This window comes from Uranotaenia lowii, chromosome 3 (genome assembly GCF_029784155.1).
Source record: "Uranotaenia lowii strain MFRU-FL chromosome 3, ASM2978415v1, whole genome shotgun sequence".
Classification (NCBI taxonomy): domain Eukaryota; kingdom Metazoa; phylum Arthropoda; class Insecta; order Diptera; family Culicidae; genus Uranotaenia; species Uranotaenia lowii.
Genome location: NC_073693.1, coordinates 142,755,848 through 142,770,847, shown reverse-complemented (window position 1 = coordinate 142,770,847; position 15,000 = coordinate 142,755,848).

Sequence of the window (15,000 nt, the reverse complement as noted above, 5' to 3'; positions counted from 1 at the left end):
GCAAACCAAACCGAACCATTTCAACCATTATTGGCATCCCCCATTTCAGTCAGCCAGCCGTTTTGGCAAAATGGGATAATTCGGAAGGTAAACAAACACACCGTACACACTCACCTGTCATCGACATCGGCAAACAACCGAACAGGGCGTATTGGGACCTTGTTACCGGAAGCACCATTTGAGAAGTCTCTGATAGGTAGGTGAGCCTTATAAAGTTAGCACAGTTTGAACAATTTTTTTAATGAGCAGGGTTAAGTGATGTTCGAGGTTTATTGAGAGCCTATTAAATTAATTTACATCAAAAGAGCCAAATTGTATCTATCAATGTTAAAACTATGACGTACCATCAAAGGGGGTCAATGGCAGTGCTGTGTGGCAGCGGCATAATAAATATTTCCACTGGGATACTGGCCCATGTTGTACGAGGCGACTTATCCTGCAGGCTTCCCTGATACATTTATCTCATATTTTTCTCAATTGGAAATCAATGAGATTGTAAATGGGAGGGGGGGGGGGGGGGTTGAGGTAGGGAAATAGGTTCCGGTCAATTAAAGCATGCAGAGCTCAGAATCGTTGTCTCTCAAGAAGTGTATGCCAATAATGCATTTTGTCATGCATGCATTTGCACGAGCTGTTTTATTCAACTTATTTCTTCGCTATCCTGTTAACATTCTCACGCCGTTCGGGTCAACAAAAGCCAACTTTTAAATCCCAAAGCGAACTTTTAAATCATCTTAACTCTTTTGAGAAAAAATCGGAGAAATATGAAATTTGGAACTGTTGAACTTACGGTTTTCGGGAGAAGTAATCCGGCAGCAGATGATTCTGCTGCAACGTCGACGAACCAAAACAGTGTGTTTTGGTTCTGTTTGTTTTGGTCAATTCGTCTATTGAGAACAATAGCAATTGATCATTGATGATCGCTGATGACAGCTGGTGATGATGTACACGGTACAAATGTTTACATCATCACACTGTTGACCAATATAACTCAAACTGTGGTTAGCAGTTACACTGCAGTGTTGGCAGGCAGAAATGAGTAGAAGCATCAAAGTACTCATTGAGAAATGAGTACTTTCCCGGTTAGGGAATATGAGAAGTGAAAAGTGACAAATAGCTATCGCTAATGTAATGCGTACTATTATAGTGACTATACGAACGAAACATGAATAAAGATAACTCTATTCCACCACTGAAACCTGCGTTTTCAACAGGAACATATTACCAAAACCATGAGATACCATCCAGGACGCTATCCTCATACCTGTTGAAGGTGATCCGACCTCCACTTTCTTGGTGGGGACAACGGTGTCCCAAAGCCTTCGTCCCCCGACGACTGCCCGACAGGATCCTGGTAGGCCAGATGTGCGTCGGGAGTGTGTCGTAGGGGGGCACCCGGGTCACTTGCGGGTAAGTTCCTCAATAACATCTCAGCGAATAGTATCAAACGCAAATCAATTCTCCAGGTCATTCCCTACTCTGCTTCGTCCCATTACAATGAACCAACTGACAGTACGGCACATGCACACCACACGAAGATGGGATCCCGGCGAAGGTACGAGCAGAGGACCCATTCCCACAAACCCAACATCCACGCAAGTATCAATAACGGCCAGGCCACAACCCACACGTTAACTGGGGCAATTTCTTGTACTCTAATGGAACGTTCGCGGATTCTGGTGTAACGAACCGGAGCTAACTCGGATGATCTGGGGTATGTTGCCAATTTGTATAATGCTACAGAAGACAATGACAGACAACTACAGTGCTTTGCTGACCAAAAACTATTGCGTGTACACATTTAAATTTAGTCCGGGAAGAAGAAAAGGGCCAGCAGTCATGGGTATTTTAAAAGAAGCGCCACACAAACTGATCGATTCAGAAACGGAAATCTCAGCGGTAGCAGTCAGACTACTTTCCCCAATGAAAGTAACTCTGATCTGTGCTTACAATCATTTCAAGTCAGGCTATTACAACACAGCATACAGGGCATTGAGAGATCTGATGACCAACCTCTCCCTCCCCCCATACCTTGTTGATGGAGATTAAAATAGTCGACATGTCACCTAGGACAATTTCACGAACAACATGGGTTAAACTGTTGCCCGATGGGCTGCTGATCATGAAATGGCACCGCTAAATGGCCGGTCTAAAACTAGAATCAGCCCAATCCAGAATAATCAAGACACCGCCATTGATATCACCTTTGCTTCAACAACTATCATAGGTAGGTTTAAATGGACCACCTGTTCAGATCCAAGCTACAGTGATAGTCCCCATAAGAATTGAGTTAGACAGTAGCTGTCCAACGGTCTCGATAGTTAAAAAAATGGAAACTTAAAGAAGCGAATTGGGAAAAGTATGCACAAGAAATAGATGATGAACTCCTTTCTATTTCGCACCCTAACTTAAACAACATCACTCAAACCATTTTCCAAACTGCCAGACGTCCGATACCACGTACGACCGGATACACAGCCTCGAAAATTGCACCATGGTGGACCGAAGAAATCGGCACACCGATTGGAAATCGTAAAGAAAAGTGGAAATTTCTTCGAAGAACCGCCAAAACGTCTAGTGAGTGGATAAACCGAAACGAAGACTTTCGAAAGGCCAGAGCAGAAGCAAGATCAGCCGTAGAAAGGGGTAGAAATAAAGCGTGCAATGAGCTCTGTTCTTCATTCAACTCGAGTACCCCTGTAACAGAAATGTGGCAAAGGTTTAGCAAAATCACAGGACGCAAATCCAACCGCACGAGACGAAAGTCTATCGATGGAAAATATATAGATGACCCCCAGCAAATTGCAAATCACCTTGCAAAGGTATTTGAACAAAGTTTCACTGCAAGTGACTTTTCGGAAACATTAGAAGAGAGAAACTACCTACCACCGCCTTCCATCCTTGAAAATGAAAACATGGATAAAGACTTCTCTGGAACAGAACTTACAATCGCTCTAAGCAAATGTGCTGGTAAATCTACTGGTCTGGATGAAATAACGTACAGCACGATAAAAAATATGCCCCCCGAAGCAAAAAAAAGTTGTGCTAGAAGTGTTTAACAATCTTTGGCAAAAAGGAGAATACCCAGTGAATTGGAGGAAAAGCGTAATTATACCCATACCGAAATCAGGTGAATTAAACAGCTTCCAACCAATTGCTCTCACGTATTGTTTGGGGAAAAATTACGCGCGATTTGTGAATCGACGACTGCAACAGTTGTTAGAAAAATGAATCATTGTTATTGTTTTGAGTCCAAAAAAGTTCCTGGTGATTTCGCGTTCCTATAAAGTGCCCGTGACCCATTTTTCGGCGGTGGAAATTCCAATCGATTTCATTCCCGCAACTTTGTCGGCCATCGCTACTGTTGGTGTTTTGAAATTTTTAAGGTCCCCGTACACGATCAAACAAATCGACTGTTCCAGCACTGATCCAAATAATCGTTTGGAATTTTAGTGATTCTTCGCTCAAAATTTTTTCCAACAATGAGTGCTAATGACATGTCGTGCAATAAATGTTCGAAGCCAGCAGGAGACAACGATAGCATCAAGTGTCAAGGCTTTTGCGATATCGTCGTTCACTTCAAGTGTGCTGGCCTCAGCTCTTCGCACCTCAAGGCCAAAGGGGAAGTGATAGGTTTCCATTGGTTATGTGAGGAATGTACCAAGTTCTTAAAGAACGCCACCTTGAAACGCCTTATGGTGTGTTATGAATCCGTGTACCACGATTTGCGTGAAAAACATTCCGCTGTACTTGCCGACGTCCAAACTGAATTCGCGAAGTTCAACGCCAGCCTGGAAAAGATTTCTGGAACTTGTCCGAACATTTCTTCGACCAAAGTTAGCCCTTGGCCGAAGCTTGACAGCCAATCGGTTAAACGACGTCGCATGGATTACCCTCTTAAAACCCCTCACGAGCCAATTATGACTCCAGCAGTTGGTACAAGGGCAACAACGGCTAAGAGCGTCGCGACTGTTGCACCTCCGGAAAAAAAGTTTTGGATCTACTTAGCCAGACTTCACAATACCGTGACGGAAGCAGATATCGAGGACCTTGTCAAGGAATGCCTATCCTGCGATGCTGCTGAGGCACACCTTTTGGTAAAAAAAGACTCCGACTTATCCCAACTCAAGTCGGTCTCTTTTAAAGTCGGCGTTGACTTAAGCCTTAAACCCGCGGCTTTAGACGCTAGCACATGGCCTGCCGGAGTGCTATTCCGAGAGTTCGAGGATTCTGGGTCAAAAAACCTGTTCAGACAATCTTACCAAGTCCGCCATTTCCAAAAGGCTCTCACAAGCCAAGCTACACCGACAGCTGCACCCAGTCGATTTACTCCTACTGTGGGAACCGGTACTCCGGGGTTCTAACCCCAGCTTCTATTATCGATGGATCCTCAGTTCACCCTACCCCGCTTCGACACGACGACGACGACCCTACATCTGCTCTTCTTCGCATCGACATTGGCTCTTCACCGGGACGCAACGAATTGGGCATTTTGGAGACCTCGGAGCACTTCGACTCAGTCGCGCTGATTCCGGCCAGCGTCATCAGTCGTCCCGGCCCTGAGTTCGATTGTTGTGATGAGGTTCTCCAGCCTGCATTCTCAGGCAAGTACAAGCGTTGTTTTAGAACATTCCCATTGCGTGACGAAATTTTAGTTTCCAGCTGCTCAGACATGGCATGCTCTGACCTGAATCACCTGCCTGCCTTCGAGTACGATCGTACTACAGCGTCTTCATGGGCTTCTTCACCGGGACGCAACGACCAAGGCACTTCGGAGACCCCTGAGCCCATCGACTCAGTCGCGCTGATTCCCGCCTGCGTCATCAGTCGTCCCGGCCCAGAGTTCGATTTTGGCGACGGGGTTCTCCAGCCTGCAACAACAGGCAAGTATCCATTTTATGTTGGCCCTGCTCCTCGTGATGGACTTTCCCTTTCCAGTGCACTGCGAGCCTATCACCGTGCTACGCCCACTAGTTCTTTGGCACGCTTTTTTTCGAACCTCGAAAATGTAGCAACTTGTACAAGGCCTTCAGCACCGGGACGCAACGTATCAGGTCTAACGGAGACCCCTTTGCCCTTCGACTCAGTCGCGCTGTTTCCTGCCAGCGTCTTCAGTCGTCCCGGCCCTGAGTTCGTCTGTGGCGCAGGGGTTCTCCAGCCTGTGGACTCAGGCAAGTATGGCACTTCCGACCGGTTTCCTCCGCCTGATGGTACTCTCTTTTCCAGTGTTCAGGGATCTAGCTCTGCTTCGGATACTTCAGACTCAATAACCTTGTACTACCAGAACGTTGGAGGTATAAACTCGTGTCTAGCGGACTATCTGCTCGCAAGCTCATGTTGCTGTTATGACATTGTCGCCTTCACGGAAACATGGCTGAACGACCGTACTCTTTCGAGCCAGATATTTGGACCTGACTATTTAGTGTTTCGTTGCGATCGCAGTCCACGTAATAGCAAAAAGACCATCGGTGGCGGAGTGCTGATTGCCGTTAAGTCAGATTTCCCAGCGTTACTCATCGAAGACAGTTCCTGGAGTGATCTGGAACTTGTATTGATCCGCATTGATCTTGGTGACCGTAAACTTTATGCCTGCGTACTGTATCTGCCTCCTGACCGCACGAGAGATGTTGCCCTTGCTGAGTCTTTTTCGCGCTACTTATCTAAAGTTAGCTCTCTCTGTGCACCTGAAGATGACATTCTAGTGATTGGTGACTTCAATTTGCCCGGTTTGAAGTGGTGCTCCAACAACAGTAACTTTCTCTATCCGGATCCAGTACACTCAACTTTTTCAACCCTATCGAACGTCATACTAGACTCCTTGAGTACAGCGACTTTGCGGCAGATTAACAGCGTGACAAACGAAAACGGTCGTATGTTGGATCTCTGCTTTGCCAGCGATGGGACTCGTATACCGTCCGTTGTTTCGGCTCCCGCTCCGTACGTTAAATCGGTACACCATCATCCTGCTTTATTGGTTTCGTTCGATGTCACTAGACTTGCTCCTGTCGCAAAATTAGCACCCTTCTATCTTGACTTCAAGAACGCCGACTTTGACGAGATTTCTCGTATCCTGGTTTCCATCGATTGGGAATCTGAGCTCGACTTATTTAATCCCAACGCTGCGGCCGAAACCTTCTCGCACATCTTGAGTTACGTTATCGATCGTCACGTGCCAAAACATACTACTGAAAAGAATATACGGACTCCTTGGTTCACGACTGAACTACGACGACTAAAGACGGCAAAGAGATGTGCCCTTAGAAATTTTAACAAATCGAGATCCTCCTATACTAAGGACATTTATCGTAGACTAAATTGTGTTTACAAAAAAGTCAGCAAACGTTGTCACCAAAACTATCTAGCTCGAGTTCAGCGTGATCTCAAGTCCAGACCTAAATCGTTCTGGAAACATGTTAAAAGTCAACGGAACGAACCTGGTCTGCCAAACCAAATGTTTCTGGATGACAATACGGCGAACTCTGATCGTGGAATCTGTGATCTCTTTGCCGATAAATTCTCGTCTATCTATAATACAGCATCGACATCCCCTGAACATCTGGATAGTTCAGTCAGGAATATTGCGCCACTGGGCTTCTCTATAAACAACATTGTGGTTGAGGATGCAGTCATCTCAAAAGCAGCAGCTAAGCTCAAAAATTCTTTCTCTACGGGTCCGGACGGAATACCTGCTACTTTTATCAAACGTTTTATGCCTGTTTTGCTGACTCCTGTTAGGCTTATTTTCCAAGCTTCGCTTGACAGAGCCATCTTCCCCTCACTATGGAAGGAGGCTTACATGTTTCCGGTGTTTAAAAAAGGTAACAGGAGAGATGTCAACAACTACCGGGGAATCTCGGCATTATGCGCAGTAGCCAAACTATTCGAATTGGTGGTCTTGGATCCGATTTTCTTGTCCTGTAAGAATATTTTTTCCGACGATCAACACGGATTCTTTCCCAAGCGCTCCACGACAACTAACCTTCTGACGTTTACTTCTTACGTGCATGAAAGTTTTGCTGCGAAGTCTCAAACCGACGCTATTTACACCGATTTGTTGGCGGCATTCGACAAAGTCAACCACGATATTGCCATTGGAAAGCTCGAACGCCTGGGTTTCTGTGGAACTCTTCTTGACTGGTTCCGGAGCTACCTATCAGGACGTAAATTAACAGTTCGCACGGAGGACTCTTTCTCCAGACAATTCTCTGCTTCTTCTGGTGTGCCTCAGGGAAGCCATTTAGGGCCGATTATCTTCTTAATCTACTTCAACGATGCGCTCTCACTCCTCGACGGTCCAAAGCTATGCTATGCTGATGACCTAAAGCTATTTTACAACATCAACGGCCAGAACGATATTGATTTCCTACAAAATCAATTTAACCTCTTCGCACACTGGTGTGATATAAACTGCCTGCCTTTGAATCGCAGTAAATGTGCAGTCATCAGCTTTTCAAGAAAGCGGCAGCCTTTTTCCGCTGAGTACTTCCTCGGAGATGAGCCAATCGCACGCGTAGAACACATCAATGATCTGGGTGTAATTCTAGACCGGAAGCTGGAATTCAGGACACACACAAACTACGTTGTCGACAAAGCCTCGAGAAGTCTTGGATTCTTATTTCGAGTGTCCAAGGACTTCAAGGATGTGTATTGCCTGAAAAGTTTGTATTGCAGTATTGTTCGCTCTATCCTTGAGTATGCATCAGCTGTTTGGTGTCCCTACTACCAGAATGGGGCCGAACGGATCGAGGCTATACAGCGGCGCTTCCTGCGATTCGCCCTTAGACACCTGCCTTGGCAAGACCCGTTTCACTTGCCAAGCTATGAACATCGATGCCGTCTCATAGACATTCCTTCGTCGCCGATCTCTTGACATCGCGAATTGACTGCCCCACGCCCCACATTCCTCTAAGTGTGCGACCCCGTGGGCTTAGAAATCAAGATCTTCGATTGTATGTTCCCATTCGTTCGAACAATTATGGAGCTAATAGCGCTATCATCGGTGTAATGAAAACATTCAACCGTTTTTCTGAGCACTTCGATTTCGACGTTTCGAGAGATGTTTTCCGTACTAAAGTTTTAAGTGTATTGAGAACCCTGTAATTAGACTTAGTACTCTTTTTATATTAATTTTAAGTCATCATTTGGACCAATATGTGTTCCGTTGATTTGTAATAAATAATAATAATAATAATAGAACATCGAATAATTATACATCCTAATCAACATGCCTTCCGAAGTGGTAGAGGTACAACCAGCCATTTGAGCAAACTAAAAGACATACTCACCGAGCACCGGAATGCTAATTTACACTCGGAACTAGTTTCGTTGGTTCTTTCCAAAGCTTTCGACCGGGCATGGAGACAAGGTATCCTGAAAGCCCTTCAAAAAGCCTCAGTGGGAAACCGAACGTACCAGGTAATAAAAAACTTCTTGAAAGATAGAGCTTTTTGTGTAGCATTAGGTGGAACTTTTTCTTCAGATCTGCCTCAAGAAACCGGAGTATCCAAGGGTCAGTTCTATCCCCCACTCTCTTTATCCTACACGGAAAATAATAAAAAGGTAAAATTTACCGAGTTAGCAAAGGTGAACGCTCGTGAAAGCCAAAAAGGTAACTTCTACCTCTTCACAGTGAGGTAAAATTTACCTGAATCGAGGTTGGAAAAAAGGTACAATTCACCGAGAAAAAAGGTGAATCTAAAAAAGGTAAATCTTACCTCGTAGCGAGGTGAAGTTCACCTGAATTGAGCTCGATAAAAAAGTATAATTCACCTAGAAAAAAGGTAAATCCAAATAAGGTAAAACTTACCTCGTAGCGAGGTGTAATTGACCTGGATTGAGCTAAACAAAACGATACAATTCTTCTAAAAAAAAAGTAACTATTCGCCGAACCCGTTCATTGAGGTTAAGCTGTTTTTTCATTCTAGGAACATGTTTTGCTTTGTGCCTAATATGTGAAAATCGGAATAGAATGGTTAGTGTTCTTAAATATTAGTTGTGCTGGTTCTCTTCATAATACTATTGATTTTGTTTCAGATCGGCCCATAGAGCTTTGAGATGTATTCCACATCATCCTCCAGCCGGAAAAGCCGAACCTGACCGGATTAGTCGAACGGAGGAGGCCATGAATGTACGCAACTTAGGTGGATTCAGCGGCCATAGCGGCTCAGAAGAACGCGTAGCCGAATTACCAGTCCCTATTTATCTCCAATAAATATCATTTTTGAAAGAATTTTGTATTTTTTTAATTCTTATTGAAGAAAACAATCAAACCAACCAGCATTTACCTTTAAAATCAGTAAATGGGAAAACGGTATTATCTACTATTTTGCTAGGTGAATGCGAAACCTTTTTGCTAGGTAAATTGAAAAAAAGGTAAAATTTACCTTTTTGCTAGGTGAATGAAAAAAAGGTAAAATTTACCTCGAAAAATTCACCTCGCAAAAAGGTAAATTTTACCTTTTTTTTATTTTCCGTGTAGTAATCAATGACGTTTTCAGGTTCATACCAAAGACTATCTTAGTTCTTACATATGCGGATTATATTTTAAAAGCACTGACCATACTGACTGGACATTCGATTTCGTTTTCTGGATAATTTTTCCAACAGTACGCAATGTCGATTCCAGAGTGCGCATCGATCGATTTGAAGAAATGCTATCCCAGTTATTAAAAGCCACCCAACTTTAAAAATAAAACAAGCAATTTCTACGATAAAATCGGGCTAAACAGGACCATTTTTCCTACAGGGCATGTTTTGTCAAATTTTTCAGGTTCGCCACCTGCCGTCGGTATTGCGAACCTGCAAAATCTGACAACAAAAAATTAGACAGAAAATGGTTGATTTTTTGTTCTAAGTGTCATGTCAGTGTGGTCAGTGGTAAAAGGTTACAACATGGAATTGATGGAATTTTATCGTGAGCGCTAAAAACGGCTTGTCAAAAAGAGCTTCTTGTTACACACATGCTGCGTGACTAAAGGTAAGCATCGATTTGGAAAAATGCAAAAGCTAACGGATCGGAGATCAAACAAACAAAAACAGGTAGAATTTTGGGGGTAGAACTAAACAAGAAAGGAAATGCCAATAATCATGTAAAAATGCTCATAAAAGAATGTTCGGCACGTACCCGTTTCTTAAAAATTATAACAAGTCTTGGAAGCAAAGAAACTTCTTAAAATTGGCTTTTCGACAGTTATGTCAAAATTGTTTTACGGATGGGAAGTATTCGAACCAGAAAACATCTTGAAACTTAAAACGGTTTATACCAATATGTTGAGAACCATATCCGGCGCATTCTGTCCAACCCCATTAGAAGCCCAATATGTTGAGAACGGCGCATTCCCCTTTGCATTTCTGGTTGCTGAAAATTGGGCAAGAAAAGCAATATTGGTAGCAGAAAGAGTAGACTGCAATGTTAAATCGAGCGAACCAACTTTTAACAGAAACAATAAACCATCGTATTCCACCAATCCATAGACTCCGAACCGAAATAGCCAAACAGTGGAATGAAAAACCACCTGTTATAGACTGGACAATAAAACACCAGTTTGAAGCTGGTGGAAACAAAAGATCAGCAGTCAATATGTTGCAAACCTTAAAAACACTAACTAAGTACCGCTTCAGAAGAGAAGTGTACACTGACGGCTCACTAGCAAGCGGGAAAATGGGCTTTGGCATTTTCAACCCAATGGAAGAAAACATATCTCGAAGTCTTCCAGAACACCTCTCAATTCTCTCGGCAAAAGCTCTCGCTATTAATGTAGCGATCAAAAGAGCTAATGAACCAGCTGTGATCTACACCGACTCGGCAAGTGTGGTAACAGCTTTAGAATCTGGGACCAATTTCATAATTCTTGTATCCGGCTGGAAGGATGCGCACATTTCTCATCGTGATTTCTTAATAATTTTCATCACAAATCTGCCCACTTTTTATACACCCAGTGATGGATAAAATCTCTACAATCGATTGATATACTTTTCATGAGGTTTTTCAAAAAAATTGTAACAACTAAACTAAACTATAACGAATTAATTAAAAGACGTTGGAATTTGACCAGATTTTCAAACGTTTTGATTTCTTTTGTAATACCAAGCCTGCTAATGGTTTTTGTGCCAGTTTTTTAATTCTCTAAAATAAATTTTTGCTGAACATCTTTGTTGAAGACCTTAACTTCGTATCTTGTTAGGCAGAAAAGTTATTAGCTGTTAAACGGAGGTATGTCTTTTGGAAGTGAAAAACAAGAAATTCAATTGACATCACTGCTGGGTACCTAGCGAGGTATTGCATGTCTACTTCTCATGCAATTCTTCACGAGGCACAAGCAGTGATGTCAATTGAATTTATTGTTTTAAACTATCAAAAGACACATCCCTGTTAAACAGCTTATAACATTTTAGCCTATGTAATAAGGGGCTGTTCACAAATTACGTAAGCACATAGGGAGGGTGGGGGGGTTTCACATTTGCTTACGATCTCTTACTAGGGGGGTAGGGGGGGTATCCCAAAATCTTACGCAAGAAATGTTACATTTAAAATTCATCACAGCCACAGCCATACGAAACCATATTACTCAGGTTTTGCGTTGTGCACCACGATTTGAATCCATCACATTTCGAAAATGACTTCATCAAGAAAAAAATCTTTAGAAATCTATATAAGGCGCTTTAAATAATGAATTTCTAGACACTTTTTCCAGTGGTAGACACTAACAACTCTAAATTTTACAAACGATTTACCAAAAAAAATCCTAAAACTTTATCGTTTACCGCTGAATGAGTCTGACCTTTCAGATTAGTTGACAACGTGATTGTCGTTAAACATTTTCCCCAATTCTAGAAGTATAGAATGATATTTTTCGAGATTTTTATGATTCTCAGGTAAAAAATATAACAATTTTTTAAGGTACCTTGTGCTAACCTGATCTCTCTGTTTTAAATCGGAATTTAGATTTTATATTGTTTATTCGATTGTGAAATTTATTGAAAGTTATTGTTACCCCAAACATGCTACGTCTTGAATAATGTTTTCTTTTATTATTTATGGTATTGTTATGTATAGATTGTGTTCTTCAAATACAGTTTTTTAATTTTACTTAAAAGGTGCTTTGTTCTGAAGCATGTCAGATTTTTGATAATTTCAAACTATTTTTGAAAAAAAACGTATCAATTTCCCAAAGAATAATAAACGTAAGATCTTACTAGGGGGGGAGGGGAGGTTTTGAAAAATCTTACTTTGTCTTACCAGGGGGGGAGGGAGGGTTGAAAATTTCCAAAATCGTGCTTACGTAATTAGTGAACGGCCCCTAAGATACGAAGTCCTGGTCTTCGACAAAGTTGTTCATCAAAAAATTTCCTTTAGATAATTTATAAATTGGTCCAAAAATCATATGCAGGCTCGGTTCCACAAAAGAAACAAAAATAATGTTGACTTTTTAGTACAAAATATTCAATTTTCCTATACAAAACTTAAAAGTTCAAATTTACTCATGTGAACGTTACTTCAAAAATCTGTAAAAAAAACATGGATGAGTTTTTAATCAAAACGAAGCTTTTTAGATCCTAGTATTTGAGAAGTTCAAAAATGACATCATATCAACTCAGTCTAATGTTTCATCCCTCTTATATAACTTAGATTTTTTTTTAAATCAATCCAGAATGGTGGAAAGTCTTTAGTCTTACTGATGCTCCCAATATTTTTTGAGATTGGAAAACTTATTGACCAAGAATTTCTGAGGTTACCAAATTGATCATTTTTCCGAAAAATATCACAATTTCTTGTTCTTTTATGTCGTAAAACTTCTTTTAGCTGTAGCTTTTGAAAACTGCTTGTCAAACTGTTTTCATTAGTATGGAATGTTAATTTATCATATTGTGATAGATTCTGCGTAAAAAGTAAATAATTATTATTATTAGATTTGGTTTTATGCCAATTTTGGTTGACCCCGTCTAAAGGCGGAGTAGGACACTAGAGGGTTGAATGACAATAACACCGATTTTAACAAAAATGATTTTTTTTTAATGACGAAAATGCGAAAACTGACAAAAATGAAAAATGTAACCAAATTCACAAAAATTATAAAATCATGAAAAAATAAATTTAGAACCACCCCAATTCAAATTCAAATTTCAAAAGTGCGAAAGCATTCACAATTTTGAGGAAATTTAAAAAAAAAAATCTAAAACGTTTTGGCATCTCTGTATGACTTTTCTGAGTATTAATATTGATGATTTCAACTTATTTGGCTACTTTGTTGAAAAACCCATTACGTTTAAACTTTATTCGAAAAGTAACTATGATTCGCTTTAAGTTTCAACTTGTTTTCAAAGTATCTATAGTTTAAAGAACGAGAAAAAAATATTAAAACTGATTTAAGCTGATTTGTTTATCGATTTGTACACATTTTTGTGTTTCGCAACACAACACTGCACAGAGCGTGTGGTTTTAAATTTTCTCACTGTCCATCGTAATTTGATAGCTCAAATTAATATATCATCATTAATTTGCCTCCAGCGATTGAGGAGATATTTGGTGCGGTTTTGCCAAACGGAACAGGCTAGCTCATCCGACGACCGCGCGCGCCTGAACCCAAAAGTGACACCTTCAACTCGCCGCGCACCGCAACACAATTCAACATAAGCGTCAGGTCCTCCGGTTTGCTACAAGGCTGAAATGATATCCCCTGGCACGTATTTCCACACTGATCAATGTCCCCAATGTCACAATCACCATTCGGAACGACCGCTTGTTTTCCGACTTTAAAATATATGTGTGGGCATTTTTTGATGTGTACAAATTATGCAGATTTGTCCCGGGTGTTTGGTTTATGTGAGCTGGCGATTGTTGTTTGTGTGTTGATGGAAGTTGGAATGGGAAATTGTTGTCGACCGCTGGGCTTTAATCGAATGAAATTGATGGCCCGGATTGTTGTAAAATTGTGAGCCTTGCTCTGTCAGCAGGAAACAAAAATTGAATTTGTATGCATTTAACTTTCCTGGAATTTCGATTCAGATGATTGCTTCCAGCTGATTGGTTTGCGTGCCAACTGTGGGTAATAATTTAGCATAAATGCAATTCTGATATTTATTATCTAGGATAATTCCTCCGCTTGTTACCGGGAGTGTTGAAGGTCCATAAATACAATGTAAGCTTGAGGTGAGAGCATTTAAGGAGTGTATTCGAAAAAAAAATTCAACACTTTGTTTTGTGATTAACTTTTGAATGCATGGATGGAAATTGATGAAATTTGCAGTGAAGCTGCTTAGTTGTGTAATGTTTAAATGTGCCAATTTTTGACTTTTTGTTAAGGGGTATCCGAAAAAAGTGTCCGATGTAAAAGTTTTTCGACTTTAATTTTTGGGCATCACGTGCGCCATCTATAATGTATACTATGAACCGCCCTTTTTCTAAACCATGGCTATTTTTGAACAAGTTTTCTGTTTCCTGAAGTTTGACCTTAAAAATTACTCAAATTTTGAATTTTATAGCAGTTATGACAAATTTAGCCGTTTGTCCTCCTTCGGCAAAAAACAATATATTTGACTTTATACCACTGCTCCACAGTTTTTTTTTTTTAAGATTCAAGCATAAAAAAGTATAAACCTTGTAGAACCTATTGAAGTGCTATGCAAGGAAAACGGTCGCATTCGGAGGCAGCCTTATTTGGCCATCGTGCCAATCGTTATGGAACACCAACGGAATTGCAACTTTAACGGATCATTAGTTCACCTCAAGTACGAGACATCAATTGTTTACATTTTTCTTCTTGTTTATCTCCCGACTATCCAGAAGAGACTTGTCAACGGAAAGTTTTTCGGTGGAAGCCTGTCAGGTGCCCGCTAAAGAGTTCGTGTTGCTGTCCATTACGAAAATTTCTCCCCGCTAGCGGTTCACATATATTGTGCACGATTTGACCACCGTATTTTGTTAATTTTACTGGTGGGCAGCCTTTTACCTTGTAAAAGTTAATTCACGTCTGTTTATAAGTGACCTAGACGAATCAGTCA